The 16,320-nt window shown below is 59.9% G+C and overlaps 2 long non-coding RNA genes across 2 annotated transcripts; one reads left to right on the top strand and one right to left on the bottom strand.

Moving 5' to 3' along the window:
- Positions 1-457: 457 nt before the first annotated feature.
- Positions 458-5,240, bottom strand: LOC118687774 (uncharacterized). Its single transcript, XR_004980388.2, has 3 exons — positions 5,176-5,240; positions 1,822-1,936; positions 458-1,232 (listed from the first exon to the last, which is right to left on the bottom strand). It is a non-coding gene; the product is annotated as an uncharacterized LOC118687774 (long non-coding RNA).
- Positions 5,241-10,949: 5,709 nt separating this feature from the next.
- Positions 10,950-15,885, top strand: LOC118687889 (uncharacterized). Its single transcript, XR_004980400.1, has 4 exons — positions 10,950-11,111; positions 13,583-13,702; positions 14,292-14,375; positions 15,283-15,885. It is a non-coding gene; the product is annotated as an uncharacterized LOC118687889 (long non-coding RNA).
- The last annotated feature ends 435 nt before the right edge of the window (positions 15,886-16,320 follow it).

Below are 16,320 nucleotides of genomic sequence, written 5' to 3'. Positions count from 1 at the left end.
GCAGCTGAAGGTCTTACACCCTGACCAGGACGATTTCCTGTCTCTAGACATGGAAAATGGGGGGAAACTCAGGCTGGAGTGGAGCCAGGATGCAGGATGGGGCAGTGAGGCAGCGTGCTCAGCCCAGGCTGGGGTTGGCACAGGGGCTGTTCCCTGTTGGATGACACCCACGTGGAACAGAGCCTTCTCTTCCTTTGTCCAAAGTCCAATGGCAAAGGATTGAATAACTCACAAGTGGGGCCTGGAATGAAAATGGTTCTGTTAAAATTAGGCAAAGAATGTGATAAGAAAAAATGGGCATCCTTTTTATGTCTTAAACTAGTAGGGAATAAAACGTTGACCAGGAGCACTTTTATTTGGTGTCACCTTTCCTTTTTTATGGATATAATCCCATAGTGAACCAGCAGAAGAGAAGGAGGAAAGGCAGGAGCCTTTGACTTCCAGAGTGGACCTAATTTCCATTTTCTCCTCTCTTGCAGGACAGGAAAAACCACTTAACTGATCCCATCTTTGCCCAGAGCTTTGGAGTTGGAGCAGCCAAACCCAACGGGCTCCAGCTGCACTGGAGGGTCCCTGCTCCTGCCCGTGGTGTGGGGTGAGTCCCCAGCTGTGCCCAGAGTGTCACAGACCCAGAGGGATCTGCCCTGGTCCCAGGCTGTCCCTGCCCTGCTCCCTGCAGTCCCCAAGGCCTGAGAGCCAGAGAGAGCCCTGTCCCAAGGGGCCTTTGTCACCTTTGTCACCTTGTGGGGAATGTGGTGGCAGCCCCGGGAGCAGCTGGGAGCTGGGGCAGGGCCTGGCACTGATCCAGGGCAGGGCAGTGCTTCCCTTGGGGGGGTTGGCCCCCACGCTGAGCTCAGGCAGGATCAGGCTCACAGATGCTGCATTTTGTGCCCCCTGAGAGTTTCTGTCCCCCCTGGGGATTTCCTGCCGGGATGGGGCAGCACAGGAGCAGAATTGAACCTGCAGCTCCCGTGGCCATTGCTGGCCTTTGTCTCTCTGCTGTGCCATCAGACCGTGGCAATTTGCTGCTGCCACTGCCACTGCCACCCCCTGGGGCTGTGTCCTCCTGGCAGCCCTTCCCAGCCCCAACAGGAGCTCCAGTGCTGCCTCTGTGCCTGTTGGCAGTGTTTGCTGGCATTGTGCCTCACCCCTGGCAGGATCCTTTTGTTCCAGAGCAGGCAGACTCCAGAGCTTTTGGGCTTCTCAGCTGCAGGCTTGCATTGCAGAAGTCCCTGCCAAGAAGAAGAACCATGAGCTTTGTCCAAGTGGTGCTTTCAGAGCCCACCTGACAGTCTGTGCTTTGTGCTGGAGGCTGTTGTGCATTGGCACTGCAGGGAATGAATGTCCCCTTCCCAGCTCAGCCCAGCAGATCCCAAAGGCTCTTACAGGAATATTTATCCTTCACTTCCCTGTGTGATAACCTAATCTCCACCTGCCGTGGGCCATTCCTTGAGTTCTCCTGGAGAAAACCTCACAGCAGAGGAGTTTGCAAAGAGCCCAGAGCTGTGTTTGGAGCAGAGAGAGCTGAGAGCTGTGTCTGCCTGCGCTGCCCCAGCCTGGCAACATCCCCATGGAACAGCCTGGGCAGATGGGATTAGATGGAGCAAAATCCCTTCATGCAAGAGCTTTTCTCCTGTGCACATCAGGCACGGGGCAGGCAGTGAACTTTGGAAATCAGCTGATTTCCCCAGAAAGCATCACTCCCAGCAGCATGAATGACAGGACCTGTGGCCACTGCTCAGGAGTCACCCAGCCAGAATCAAGGGCAAAGCTTGGTTTGGGTCTGAGAACTTGAAATAACTTGGAAAGAGAAGAAATCACCTTTTTCTTCTTCTTCCTTCCTTTCAGATGCTGGAATTGCCTCTGTGGAGGTGCACTGAGCTCTCGCTGCAGGGAACTGCCAGGCCTTAATGGTGGTGAGCTCATGTTCTTCTCACTGGGGAGCTGGAAATCATGATTAATTAGTAATTGCAGAAACGTTTTCTGAAACCTTTCCCCTTTGCTGGTAGATCTTCTCTTTGTGGCTTTGAATTTACAGAATTCCCTGCTCTCCTTTGCCCTGCCTGAATTCCTTGCAGCTCCTAACTGGGAAAACCTGGGATAACTCAGAGGGGACAGAGGTGACATTTTTAGCTGAAAACCTGGGGCAGTTGAGAGGGGACACAAGAACTGTTTGTGTAGGAAAATGGGAGGGGATGTCAAGGGGAGCAAGGTGGCATTTTGAGGGGAAAGCTGACGTGATGGTCAGGGGAGAGAATGCAAATTTCAGAGTAGAAAAGAGCTCATCAATATTGTACAGGAAGGAAAAGTTTGGGGGTAAAACTCGATGGAATCTGTAGGGGACAGAATGAAGATATTGGAGTAAAAATGAGCTACTCTGTAGCAGACAAGGAACATTTTGGAGGCAAAGCTTGACAAAATCTCAAGAGTAGAGAATGAACATACTGAGGGGAAAATGAGGTGATGAGTACTGAGCATACAGTTGGGAAAATTCGGGGGCTAAATCTTGACAAAAGCTACATGATAGAAAGTAAATAATGTTGAAGGAAAAATGAGGGAATCGGTAGGGGACAGGTAGGGGAATTTTGGGGGGAAAAACTTGAAATAATCTAAAGGTTGAAAATTTCAGGCAAAAATGAGGTAATAAGTTATGGACTTATGTAATAAGTGACAGAAAATTTTGGGAGTAAAACCTGAGTAAGTCCCAAGGGAGAGAGTGAACACTGACATCAACTGAGGCAGTCACTGGGGGCAGGCAAGGAAATTTTAGGGGTAAAACTTGGGAAGATCTGTAGGGCAGAGAATGAACATCTTGAGGGAGAAATGATCAGAAGTCAACATTAGGTAGAATTTGGGGGGCAAACCCTGAGGTAATGATGTAGGAACAAGAAGTGGTTTTGGGAAAAAATTGGACATAATTTGCAGGGGACAGAATGAACATTTTGGGAGTAAGAGACATAACCTGTGTGGTTTTGGTTTTAAAATCAAGTTGGTAAATAGGGGACAAACTGAATATTTTGTAATAAAATCTGAGTTAATCTGTAGAGGAAACAATGGATATTTTGAGGTGAAAAGGAGGTAATCAGTACTGGGCAGGTAGGGAAAACTGAGGGCTAAAATTTGAGATTCTCTCTAGTAGAGAGCAGGAACATCCTGAGGTAAACTGAGGGAATTGCTGTGGACAGGTGGGTAAATCTGGGGGATAAAACTTGGGGGAATCTCCATGGTAGAAAATGAATATTTTAAGGTAGAAATGAGGTACTCAGTGGTGGAGAGGTAGGGAAAATTTTGGGGTAAAATCTGAGGTGATTGGTAGCAGGGAGGATGCACTTGATGGGGTAAACTGAGGTAACCAGTTATGGACAGGTAGGGAAATTATTAGGAGGGAAAACTGAAAGCATCTGTAGGGTAAAGAATGAAAATATTGAGGGGGAAGTGAGGAAATAGGGAGAGGACAGGTAGGGAAAATAATGGGAATAAAGCTTGTGGTAATCCCCAAATTAGAGAAGGAATGCTTTCTTGTAAAGAGTGAGGAAATCAGAAGGGGACAGACAGGGAAGATTTGGGGGAGAAATCTCAGGTAATCTCAAGGTGAGGGAAGGACTGTTTTGAGGTAACCTCTGGACTCCCTGGGTCCTCCTCCTTCCCTGGCAGCAGCTGGTAGGGAAGGGAGAAGAGGCCTCAGGCTGGAGAGGAGCAGGAGAAAGGCCCTGTGGGCAGAGGGAACCCCCTGGTGTCACCAGGGCACCCATGGGGAACAGAATGGACACTCTGGGAGCACATGGAGGCGATTGGATCGTCCCTTGGGGGGATGCTGGCATTTAGATTATTCCATCCATTTGGCTGCTGAAATTTCCCAGCCCAGGGGCTTTGGCCGGCAGGGCAGCACAAAGATTGCTCCCTGTGTGGTGCCGAGATTTGGGGTTCATCTTTGCAGTTTAGATGAACTAGAGCTATGGCCCTGAATTCTCTGCTGGAATAACCTCCCAGTGCCTCCATGGGTATCCTCATACAGCATGGATATTCCCACAAAGAGCTGCCTATTTGACACCTGCTGTGCCAGGAACCATCAAAGGCTCCGAGGAAGCTCAGTGGGATCAGGACAAGGACAGGCTGATATTCCATAGCATTTGCTATTTTTAACCCTTGGCTATTTATTCATCCCCCAGCCCCACCCATGTTCCCGGGGGCACTTGCAGAGTTCCCTGGAATTCCGTGGGCTCCACCCCTGGGCTCGGCTCCAGCTGATGCTCTCAGCGGCGAGGGCGGGGCCGGACGCGCTCCCGGCCCTGCTGAGGCAGCCCCTGTGCCCAGGGGAGGGCATCTCTCCCTGCAGGAGCTGAGCTCATTCCAGAGCCTCGGCAGCGGCCTCCGGGAGCTCTTTTCCCTGAGGAAAGGGATGCACATCCCTGCCTGCAGGGCACCTGCACTGTGACCCACCTGTGCCAGCTTCCCAGCACTTCTGCAGTGCCAGCTGGCTCCCGAAAAACTCCAAACTTCATCCAAACAAAACTCCATCTAACTCTAACCTTTTGTTTTAAGGCATCTCCGAGGGCCTTGCTTGGGATTGAATTTCTGCGAGGGGAATTCCCTTGGCTTTAAGGCTGCTGCTGGAGGATGGCCCCAGGCTGGAAGGGAAGGGACTGGAGTGGCTGGGACACACCCGGTGGCTGTGTGGGAGCTCCAGGAGGTGGCACCGGGAATCGCTGTCTGAGCTCCTCTGCAAAGCCAGCGTGCAGCACTCCCAGGCAATGGCAGCTGTTCCTTGGGCTGGTTTTGGGACGTCAGAGGGCTCTGTCCGGGCTGCAGCATCTCCGGGAGCCCGTTCAGAGCAGCCCCTGGCCCAGGGGCCACGGGCAGCCCTTGATCCGTGCCCATCCCAGCGCTGCCCGGGCATCCCAGCGCCCGCCCCGGCTGTGCCTGGCACGCTGCCTGCACGGGCAGGACACTGAGGCACAGCTCCTGCCCTGCAGGCACCGAGGGCAGGAGGGGCTGGTTCCCCCTGGGCTCGGCCTCCTCCTGCCCCGCATTCCCGGCCAGCCGGGACACACGGAGGGAGCAGCGAGGAACATTCCTGGCAGGGAGCAGGAGTCCCCCAGGGCTCCGTGCAGCTCCGGGCCGGAGAAGCAGCGCCGGGCTCAGCCCCCGCCGTGAGTTTGGGCTGTGAGCACTCACCTGCAGGAAAGGCCCCTCTGCAGGCGGGACCAGCCCTGACGCTCTCCACAAGAGCTTCGCCCTTGGAGCAAGGGAACCCTCAGGACTTGCTCGGTTCTCCCTGGAAAGGGACACGGCATCAGCACCTTTACAGCTATTTAGGAAATGCTGGAAAAGGCAGGAAATCAGCATTATGGGAAGAGTTTTGTGCTGTCACACCACTGTTCACCTGTGTTGTTCCACGGTCAGGTGCTGGCTATGGAGCTCTGCCCTAGAGACCTTCCAGGGGCTGGTGTGTAAAGCAGCATTGGCAAAGGAATTGCCCTGGTGGCCTTTGGCATTCCTGTCCCAGGCAGGGCATTGCCATTACCTGAGATTGGCTTGGTTGGAGCAGGGTGCTGAAAATGCCCAAGTTGTGGTTCAGTCCCCAGCTGAGCCCTTGACATAAGGCTTCAACCTGGTGCTCCTGGTGTGGCCCTTCCCACTCAGGATATCTGCTGACCTGGAAATAAAGAATAAACAGTTTTCACTGGCTTTTTGAACCCGGAGGTTTTTTTTGTATTCGAGAGTACGAGCCCGAGAGAAAGCAGGGGAAAGGAGGGAGAGCATCAGGTCTCACCTGGCAGGTGTCAGGCGAGCGGCCCGAGCAGAAGCGAGCCCGGGCAGGGCCCCGTGCCCGCAGCCGGCACAGTCGGAGCAGGAGCAGCAGCGCCGGGCTCGGCCCCAGCGTCCGGCCCGGAGCGTCCTCCGGCCCGCGGCGATGCAGCCCCGCTCGTTCCGCGGGGACGCGGCGGGCGGGAGCCCCGGGGGTGCGGGCGCGGGGTCCGGGTCCCGCTCTGCGCGCGGCGGCCTTGGGGGTACCGGGGCTGAGGGGGCTCCGCATCCCCGCGGGGCCCGGGCCGGGAGCGCGCCCCGGGGGCCGCCGCGCTCGCAGCCCCGCTCCGTGTCCGCCAGGGGGCGCCCCGCGGGGCGACGGCGCTGAGGCAGCGGCGGGGCCTGAGGGATCCCGGGGTCGGCACGGGCGATCCCCGCGCCCCGGCCGCTTCCAGCCGCGATCCAGCGCCTGCTCCGGGAATGCCCCGCTCTCCTGCCGGGCCCGCCACCGGCACAGCCCCGGCTCCTCAGCGCAGCAGCGGGACCTGCCCGAAGCACCGGCAGGGCTCCCGCCCCTCTCCGGCCGCAGCCGGAGCGGCAGTGCCGGCCGCAGCCGGAGCAGCAGTGCCGGCCTCAGCCCGGAGCGACCGTCCTGGAGCGGCTCCTCCTTGCCGTGGCCATGCTTGTCCCGATCCCGACCCAAATGCCAGCCCGGTCTTGCGGCTCCAGGACCCGCAGCCCGCTCTGCCCGGGATCCCTAGCAGACAGCGGCAGGACCCGGATCCCCAGGCCCGGGTCCCGTTCCCGGCCCCACCTTAGCGCCTCGAGCCCGACGCAGCAGCGGGAGCAGCCCCCGGTCCGGGGCTCCGCACAGCGCTCCAGCGACGACCCCGCCGCATCCCGGCATGAGCAAGCACCGCATAAAGCGGAGCGGGAGCGGATCCACCGGGATTTACGGGCGCGGGCGGGGCGGGGCGGGGCGGGGCCGGCTCAGGTGTGAGGGGCGGGGCCGGCTCAGGTGTGAGGGGCGGGGCCGGCTCAGGTGCGCGGGGCCCCAGCGCGGCTGCGCGGGGCGGGGCCGAGAGTATTTAAGGCCCGGGAATCGCCGCTGGCGCCATTTGCCCCCTCGGCGCTCGGAGGGGTAGGCTCTGTCCGCGCGGGCTCTATATCTTTTTATTCGATTCTTTTCTTTTTCGCTTTTTTTTTTCTCTTTTTCCTCTTTTGGTCAATACCTCCCGTCTCTCCCTCCCTTCCTCCCCTCCCCCACCCCCTACACCCTCCCCCCCCCCCTACCCCCCCCCCCTCCCTCTCCCCCCTAGCCCTCCCCTCCCTCCCCCCCAAACCGCTCCCTCCCGGGCCGGTGCCCCCCTACCCTTCCTATGTCCCCACACACCCCAACCCTACCCTACTCCTCCTTTCTCCACGCTTCCTTTCCTCCCCAGCATGGCTCCCACCTGCCCTCTCATCCTCCTTCCCTTCCCCCCAGTTCCTCCCCACCTGCCCTGATTCTTCACCCTCCTTCCTTCCTTCAGCCTTCTTTCCCCTCTACATTCCCCTATTCCTCCTTTTCCCCTGTGCACCTTGACCGCCCCCACCTGTGCTCTATCCTCCGCCCGTCCTGCCCCCGCCACCCCACCTGCCCCTGCCCCCCTCCCTGCTCCCCTGCACATCCCGACCCCCCCACCTGCCCTCCATCCTTGACGCAGCCCGAGCACCCCCTGTGTTCCCCTGTTCCCGTCCTTTGTCCCCCCCTGCCTCTTTCTCCCGCATCCGCGGGGCTCGGGGCGCCGCAGAATAAAGCCCAGAGGGCCGGAGCGGCGCCCCCGCTGTCCCTAGAGCCCCCACACGGGGCCGGAGCCGCTGGGCGGGTCCCCCCATTGCAGTGCAAAGCACGGCCCGACACCGCCGGGGTTCCGGCTGTCCCTACATCACACTGGGGGTCCCCGGGGCGGGGGGGTTGGGGGGGGGTCAGGGAGGGCCCCCTCCTCAGGAGGGGGTCCCGGGGGGGAGGGGGGTTGGGGGGTGGGTTAGGCAGGGCCCCCTCCTGAGGAGGGGGTCCCTGGGGGGGGGGGGGGGGTTTGGGGGGGGTAGGGCCCCCTCCGGAGGAGGGGGTCCCTGGGAGGGGGGCGGGGCGGGCCCCCTCCGGAGGAGGGGGTCCGGGGGAGGGGGCGGGGCTTGGAGGGGGATTTCCCCCTCCAGGCTCCGCCCCCTCCCCGGGACCCCCTCCTCCGGACGGGGCTCGGCCCGGCCCCCTCCCCGGGACCCCCTCCTCCGGACCGGGGCCCTGGGGGGGAGGGAGGGGGGCGGGTGGGGTGGGGGGGGATGCAGAGGGGGTCACGTCACTCTGCAGCGTGATCTCACACACACACACACACACACAAACATCAGCGGAAAGACGCATGGCCCCACCGGCTGCGCCCACCCCACCCGCCCCCCCTCCCTCCCCCCCAGGGCCCCGGTCCGGAGGAGGGGGTCCCGGGGAGGGGGCCGGGCCGAGCCCCGTCCGGAGGAGGGGGTCCCGGGGAGGGGGCGGAGCCTGGAGGGGGAAATCCCCCTCCAAGCCCCGCCCCCTCCCCCGGACCCCCTCCTCCGGAGGGGGCCCGCCCCGCCCCCCTCCCAGGGACCCCCTCCTCCGGAGGGGGCCCTAACCCCCCCAAACCCCCCCCCCCCCCCCCCCAGGGACCCCCTCCTCAGGAGGGGGCCCTGCCTAACCCACCCCCCAACCCCCCTCCCCCCCGGGACCCCCTCCTGAGGAGGGGGCCCTCCCTGACCCCCCCCAACCCCCCTCCCCCCCGGGACCCCCTCCTGAGGAGGGGGCCCTCCCTGACCCCCCCCCAACCCCCCCGCCCCGGGGACCCCCAGTGTGATGTAGGGACAGCCGGAACCCCGGCGGTGTCGGGCCGTGCTTTGCACTGCAATGGGGGGACCCGCCCAGCGGCTCCGGCCCCGTGTGGGGGCTCCAGGGACAGCGGGGGCGCCGCTCCGGCCCTCTGGGCTTTATTCTGCGGCGCCCCGAGCCCCGCGGATGCGGGAGAAAGAGGCAGGGGGGGACAAAGGACGGGAACAGGGGAACACAGGGGGTGCTCGGGCTGCGTCAAGGATGGAGGGCAGGTGGGGGGGTCGGGATGTGCAGGGGAGCAGGGAGGGGGGCAGGGGCAGGTGGGGTGGCGGGGGCAGGACGGGCGGAGGATAGAGCACAGGTGGGGGCGGTCAAGGTGCACAGGGGAAAAGGAGGAATAGGGGAATGTAGAGGGGAAAGAAGGCTGAAGGAAGGAGGGTGAAGAATCAGGGCAGGTGGGGAGGAACTGGGGGGAAGGGAAGGAGGATGAGAGGGCAGGTGGGAGCCATGCTGGGGAGGAAAGGAAGCGTGGAGAAAGGAGGAGTAGGGTAGGGTTGGGGTGTGTGGGGACATAGGAAGGGTAGGGGGGACCGGCCCGGGAGGGAGCGGTTTGGGGGGGAGGGAGGGGAGGGCTAGGGGGGAGAGGGAGGGGGGGGGGTAGGGGGGGGGGGAGGGTGTAGGGGGTGGGGGAGGGGAGGAAGGGAGGGAGAGACGGGAGGTATTGACCAAAAGAGGAAAAAGAGAAAAAAAAAAGCGAAAAAGAAAAGAATCGAATAAAAAGATATAGAGCCCGCGCGGACAGAGCCTACCCCTCCGAGCGCCGAGGGGGCAAATGGCGCCAGCGGCGATTCCCGGGCCTTAAATACTCTCGGCCCCGCCCCGCGCAGCCGCGCTGGGGCCCCGCGCACCTGAGCCGGCCCCGCCCCTCACACCTGAGCCGGCCCCGCCCCTCACACCTGAGCCGGCCCCGCCCCGCCCCGCCCCGCCCGCGCCCGTAAATCCCGGTGGATCCGCTCCCGCTCCGCTTTATGCGGTGCATGCTCATCCCGGGATGCGGCGGGGTCGTCGCTGGAGCGCTGTGCGGAGCCCCGGACCGGGGGCTGCTCCCGCTGCTGCGTGGGGCTCGAGGCGCTAAGGTGGGGCCGGGAACGGGACCCGGGCCTGGGGATCCGGGTCCTGCCGCTGTCTGCTGGGGATCCCGGGCAGAGCGGGCTGCGGGTCCTGGAGCCGCAAGACCGGGCTGGCATTTGGGTCGGGATCGGGACAAGCATGGCCACGGCAAGGAGGAGCCGCTCCAGGACGGTCGCTCCGGCTGAGGCCGGCACTGCTGCTCCGGCTGCGGCCGGCACTGCCGCTCCGGCTGCGGCCGGAGAGGGGCGGGAGCCCTGCCGGTGCTTCGGGCAGGTCCCGCTGCTGCGCTGAGGAGCCGGGGCTGTGCCGGTGGCGGGCCCGGCAGGAGAGCGGGGCATTCCCGGAGCAGGCGCTGGATCGCGGCTGGACGCGGCCGGGGCGCAGGGATCGCCCGTGCCGGCCCCGGGAGCCCTCAGGCCCCGCCGCTGCCTCAGCGCCGTCGCCCCGCGGGGCGCCCCCTGGCGGACACGGAGCGGGGCTGCGAGCGCGGCGGCCCCCGGGGCGCGCTCCCGGCCCGGGCCCCGCGGGGATGCGGAGCCCCCTCAGCCCCGGTACCCCCAAGGCCGCCGCGCGCAGAGCGGGACCCGGACCCCGCGCCCGCACCCCCGGGGCTCCCGCCCGCCGCGTCCCCGCGGAACGAGCGGGGCTGCATCGCCGCGGGCCGGAGCAGCCGCTCCGGGCCGGCCGCTGGGGCCGAGCCCGGCGCTGCTGCTCCTGCTCCGACTGTGCCGGCTGCGGGCACGGGGCCCTGCCCGGGCTCGCTTCTGCTCGGGCCGCTCGCCTGACACCTGCCAGGTGAGACCTGATGCTCTCCCTCCTTTCCCCCGCTTTCCCTAGGGCTCGTACTCTCCAATACAAAAAAACCTCTGGGTTCAAAAAGCCAGTGAAAACTGTTTATTCTTTATTTCCAGGTCAGCAGATATCCTGAGTGGGAAGGGACACACCAGGAGCACCAGGCTGAACCCTTATGTCAAGGGCTCAGCTGGGGATTGAACTCACAACCTGGGCGTTTTCAGCACCCTGCTCCAACCAAGCCAATCTCAGGTAATGGCAATGCCCTGCCTGGGACGGGAATGCCAAAGGCCAGCAGGGCAATTCCTTTGCTAATGCTGCTTTACACACCAGCCCCTGGAAGGTCTCTAGGGCAGAGCTCCATAGCCAGCACCTGACCGTGGAACAACACAGGTGAACAGTGGTGTGACAGCACAAAACTCTTCCCATAATGCTGATTTCCTGCCTTTTCCAGCATTTCCTAAATAGCTGTAAAGGTGCTGATGCCGTGTCCCTTTCCAGGGAGAAACGAGCAAGTCCTGAGGGTTCCCTTGCTCCAAGGCCCAAGCTCTTCTGGAGAGTGTCAGGGCTGGTCCCGCCTGCAGAGGGGCCTTTCCTGCAGGTGAGTGCTCACAGCCCAAACTCACGGCGGGGGCTGAGCCCGGCGCTGCTTCTCCGGCCCGGAGCTGCACGGAGCCCTGGGGGACTCCTGCTCCCTGCCAGGAATGTTCCTCGCTGCTCCCTCCGTGTGTCCCGGCTGGCCGGGAACGCGGGGCGGGGTGAGGCCGAGCCCAGGGGGAACCAGCCCCTCCTGCCCTCGGTGCCTGCAGGGCAGGAGCTGTGCCTCAGTGTCCTGCCCGTGCAGGCAGCGTGCCAGGCACACCCGGGGCGGGCGCTGGGATGCCCGGGCAGCGCTGGGATGGGCACGGATCAAGGGCTGCCCGTGCGGCTCCTGGGCCAGGGGCTGCTCTGAACGGGGCCCCGGAGAGGCTGCAGCCCGGACAGAGCCCCCTGACGTCCCAAAACCAGCCCACGGAACAGGCTGCCATTGCCTGGGAGTGCTGCACGCTGGCTTTGCAGAGGAGCTCAGACAGCGATTCCCGGTGCCACCTCCTGGAGCTCCCACACAGCCACCGGGTGTGTCCCGGCCACTCCAGCCCCTTCCCTTCCAGCCTGAGGCCATCCTCCAGCAGCAGCCTTAAAGCCAAGGGAATTCCCCTCGCAGAAATTCAATCCCAAGCAAGGCCCTCGGAGATGCCTTAAAACAAAAGGTTAGAGTTAGATGAAGTTTTGTTTGGATGAAGTTTGGAGTTTTTCGGGAGCCAGCTGGCACTGCAGAAGTGCTGGGAAGCTGGCACAGGTGGGTCACAGTGCAGGTGCCCTGCAGGCAGGGATGTGCATCCCTTTCCTCAGGGAAAAGAGCTCCCGGAGGCCGCTGCCGAGGCTCTGGAATGAGCTCAGCTCCTGCAGGGAGAGATGCCCTCCCCTGGGCACAGGGGCTGCCTCAGCAGGGCCGGGAGCGCGTCCGGCCCCGCCCTCGCCGCTGAGAGCATCAGCTGGAGCCCGAGCCCAGGGGTGGAGCCCACGGAATTCCAGGGAACTCTGTCGAGTGCTCCCAGGGACATGGCTAGAATGAACATTTTAAGGTAACAATGAGGTTATAGGTAGAAGACAGATAGAAAATTTTGTGGGGAAACATTTGGCTGGGGGATGAGGGTTATAAATAGCAAATGCTATGGAATATCAACCTGTCCTTGTCCTGATCCCACTGAGCTTCCTCAGAGCCTCTGCTGGTTCCTGGCACAGCTGGTGTTCAATAGGCAACTGTATGTGGGAATATCCATGCCGCATGGGGCACTGTGAGGTTATTCCAGTGGGAATTCAGCAGGGAATGGGGGGCTACAGGTAGAATTCCTCTAAACTAGCAGAGCTGATACTGAACCCCCAATCTGGGCACCACACAGGGAACAATCTTTGTGCTGCCCCGTCATCCAAAGCCCCTGGGCTGGGAAATTTCAGCCACCAAATGCATGGAATTGTCTACATCCCAGTACCCAGCATCCCCCAAAAGGACAATCCAAGCCCAGGGTGAGAGTGCTCCTATCCTGCTGCTGCTGGCAGGACAAATTCCCTGCACCACTGGCCCTGACTGGGCGGGAGCTCAGAGTAGGAGGGGCGGGAGAGGGGATGGGCTGCCCGGGAAGTGCAGGGAGATGAGGCTGCTGCAAACTCATCTGAATCAGCTGAAAACATTCTTTCCCTGGAAGAAGACAGGAGCCACAGCAGAACCCTCGTGGCCAGGCTGGTGGGCAGCAGCTGGATCCACTTTGGGGGAAACCACCCTGCCCCTGTCAGGAGCTCTGTTTTTCCTACCAGCTCCTGAGCAGTGTCAGGGCCACTGTGAGGGAGTTCAAATCCAAATAAACCCCAAAGCCCACAGAGTGAATAATCCCAACAGAGAAATGCATTGTTGTCAAAATAGCTTAAAGGTCTGTTAAAGATGCTATGACAACACTGTAATGGCATTTCCAGGAACCTTCCTGATGCTCTTGCTTCCATCCTTACAAATTTTTAGTCCCTCAATGGGCAACTTGTAGAATTTATCCTGGGATTGAGAGGTTGAACAGGGTTGGCTTCAGATTAACCTTCACCTCTGGTCCCACTTTGTGCAAACACAACTTGGGCTAAGGTGGGTGAACTCATTACCTCAGCTTTTCCTTCAGAAATATCCCTGATAGATTTCCCTGTAGATGAACTCAGATTTTGTCCCAAACTGTCCACTCCTCACCTCCATTTACCCTCCAAGTGTCCATTCTGTTCCCCACAGGTGCCCTGGTGATGCCAGGAAGGTCCCTTTGCCCACAGTGCCTTTCTCCTGCCCCTCCCCAGCCTGTGGCTGCTCCTCTGCTCACTTTCTCTGTCCTTGTCTCACACAGTGGGGCACCAAAGGGGGAATGTTTCAGAAAACACTTCTGAAGGGTAAAAGGGTATTATGGGAGTAAAAGTATTACTACTAACTATTAAACTAAAATTACTAATTACTATTAAACTAACTATTGCCATTAACTAAAAATAATTAATGATTATTTCCAGTTCCCCAGTGAGAAGAACATGAGCTCACCACCATTAAGGCCTGGCAGTTCCCTGCAGCGAGAGCTCAGTGCACCTCCACAGAGGCAATTCCAGCATCTGAAGGAAAGGAAGAAGAAAAAGGTGATTTCTTCTCTTTCCAAGTTATTTCAAGTTCTCAGACCCAAACCAAGCTTTGCCCTTGATTTTGGCTGGGTGACTCCTGAGCAGTGGGCACAGGTCCTGTCATTCATGCTGCTGGGAGTGATGCTTTCTGGGGAAATCAGCTGATTTCCAAAGTTCACTGCCTGCCCCGTGCCTGATGTGCACAGGAGAAAAGCTCTTGCACGAAGGGATTTTGCTCCATCTAATCCCATCTGCCCAGGCTGTTCCATGGGGATGTTGCCAGGCTGGGGCAGCACAGGCAGACACAGCTCTCAGCTCTCTCTGCTCCAAACACAGCTCTGGGCTCTTTGCAAACTCCTCTGCTGTGAGGTTTTCTCCAGGAGAACTCAAGGAATGGCCCACGGCAGGTGGAGATTAAGTTATCACACAGGGAAGGGAAGGATAAATATTCCTGTAAGAGCCTTTGGGATCTGCTGGGCTGAGCTGGGAAGGGGACATTCATTCCCTGCAGTGCCAATGCACAACAGCCTCCAGCACAAAGCACAGACTGTCAGGTGGGCTCTGAAAGCACCACTTGGACAAAGCTCATGGTTCTTCTTCTTGGCAGGGACTTCTGCAATCCAGCCCTGCAGCTGAGAAGCCCAAAAGCTCTGGAGTCTGCCTGCTCTGGAACAAAAGGATCCTGCCAGGGGTGAGGCACAATGCCAGCAAACACTGCCAACAGGCACAGAGGCAGCACTGGAGCTCCTGTTGGGGCTGGGAAGGGCTGCCAGGAGGACACAGCCCCAGGGGGTGGCAGTGGCAGTGGCAGCAGCAAATTGCCACGGTCTGATGGCACAGCAGAGAGACAAAGGCCAGCAATGGCCACGGGAGCTGCAGGTTCAATTCTGCTCCTGCGCTGCCCCATCCCGGCAGGAAATCCCCAGGGGGGACAGAAACTCTCAGGGGGCACAAAATGCAGCATCTGTGAGCCTGATCCTGCCTGAGCTCAGCGTGGGGGCCAACCCCCCCAAGGGAAGCACTGCCCTGCCCTGGATCAGTGCCAGGCCCTGCCCCAGCTCCCAGCTGCTCCCGGGGCTGCCACCACATTCCCCACAAGGTGACAAAGGTGACAAAGGCCCCTTGGGACAGGGCTCTCTCTGGCTCTCAGGCCCTGGGGACTGCAGGGAGCAGGGCAGGGACAGCCTGGGACCAGGGCAGATCCCTCTGGGTCTGTGACGCTCTGGGCACAGCTGGGGACTCACCCCACACCACGGGCAGGAGCAGGGACCCTCCAGTGCAGCTGGAGCCCGTTGGGTTTGGCTGCTCCAACTCCAAAGCTCTGGGCAAAGATGGGATCAGTTAAGTGGTTTTTCCTGTCCTGCAAGAGAGGAGAAAATGGAAATTAGGTCCACTCTGGAAGTCAAAGGCTCCTGCCTTTCCTCCTTCTCTTCTGCTGGTTCACTATGGGATTATATCCATAAAAAAGGAAAGGTGACACCAAATAAAAGTGCTCCTGGTCAACGTTTTATTCCCTACTAGTTTAAGACATAAAAAGGATGCCCATTTTTTCTTATCACATTCTTTGCCTAATTTTAACAGAACCATTTTCATTCCAGGCCCCACTTGTGAGTTATTCAATCCTTTGCCATTGGACTTTGGACAAAGGAAGAGAAGGCTCTGTTCCACGTGGGTGTCATCCAACAGGGAACAGCCCCTGTGCCAACCCCAGCCTGGGCTGAGCACGCTGCCTCACTGCCCCATCCTGCATCCTGGCTCCACTCCAGCCTGAGTTTCGCCCCATTTTCCATGTCTAGAGACAGGAAATCGTCCTGGTCAGGGTGTAAGACCTTCAGCTGCACATTGGTCTGGGGGCTGTGACTGGATTCCAGCAGGGAATTCATGGTTCTACAGATGAAAACTATTCCAGGGAGCAGCACTGACAAGGTTGGGAGCTGCTGCTTCACCGCACGGTGTCAGCAACAGAGAGAAAACATCAAATGTGTATCCAAAACCAAGGATAAAATGAATTCTGCTGCTTTTAGTGGGACCAGGGCTAATTCTGCCCTGGAGTGACAAAGAACTTCTCCCTCAGACCCCCAGAGACCCCTCAAAAAGCCCAAGTGCAGCGGGGAAGGAAGGAAAGGCACCTGTGCCTCACCTGCTGGGAGCAGCACAGGTCCTGCTGCTCCTGGGCACTGGGAACGTGTCTGGAGCCAAAAGCCCTTCCCAGGCTGGAGGGGTTTCCTAAAGCACCACCTCTGGGAAGCTAGGGAAGAGACAGGGAGTGGGAGTTTACAATAATAGTAACAATAACATCAATAACAAGAACACAATAAGAATAGTACTAAGGAAGAGCAGCTAAGGGAGCAGCAATAACTGCAAGGGAGCAGGGAGGATGCTGAGCTTTAAATGAGGTTTGAGTGAGGCAGCAGCTCCTGGGCTCTCTGAAGCACAGCTCCAGGTCTGGGATTCCAGGAGCAGTGCAAACTCCCACTGTCCAATCCCTGGATTTGCCTCCTGCCAGCACTGGGCACCTTGGCCATGTTTGGCTCAAGTGCTCCAGTGCTGCTGCCTGGAGGGATTGGAAAAATGGGCATTAAACCCCTTCCCACAGGGCTGCTTCTGAGCTCTGGCTGGGGAAAGCATTGGGCACC

The sequence above is a fragment of the Molothrus ater genome, chromosome 6, assembly GCF_012460135.2.
Source record: "Molothrus ater isolate BHLD 08-10-18 breed brown headed cowbird chromosome 6, BPBGC_Mater_1.1, whole genome shotgun sequence".
Lineage (NCBI taxonomy): Eukaryota > Metazoa > Chordata > Aves > Passeriformes > Icteridae > Molothrus > Molothrus ater.
The sequence above is the reverse complement of the archived record's forward strand: the minus strand, read 5'-3'. Positions and strand labels throughout refer to the sequence as shown.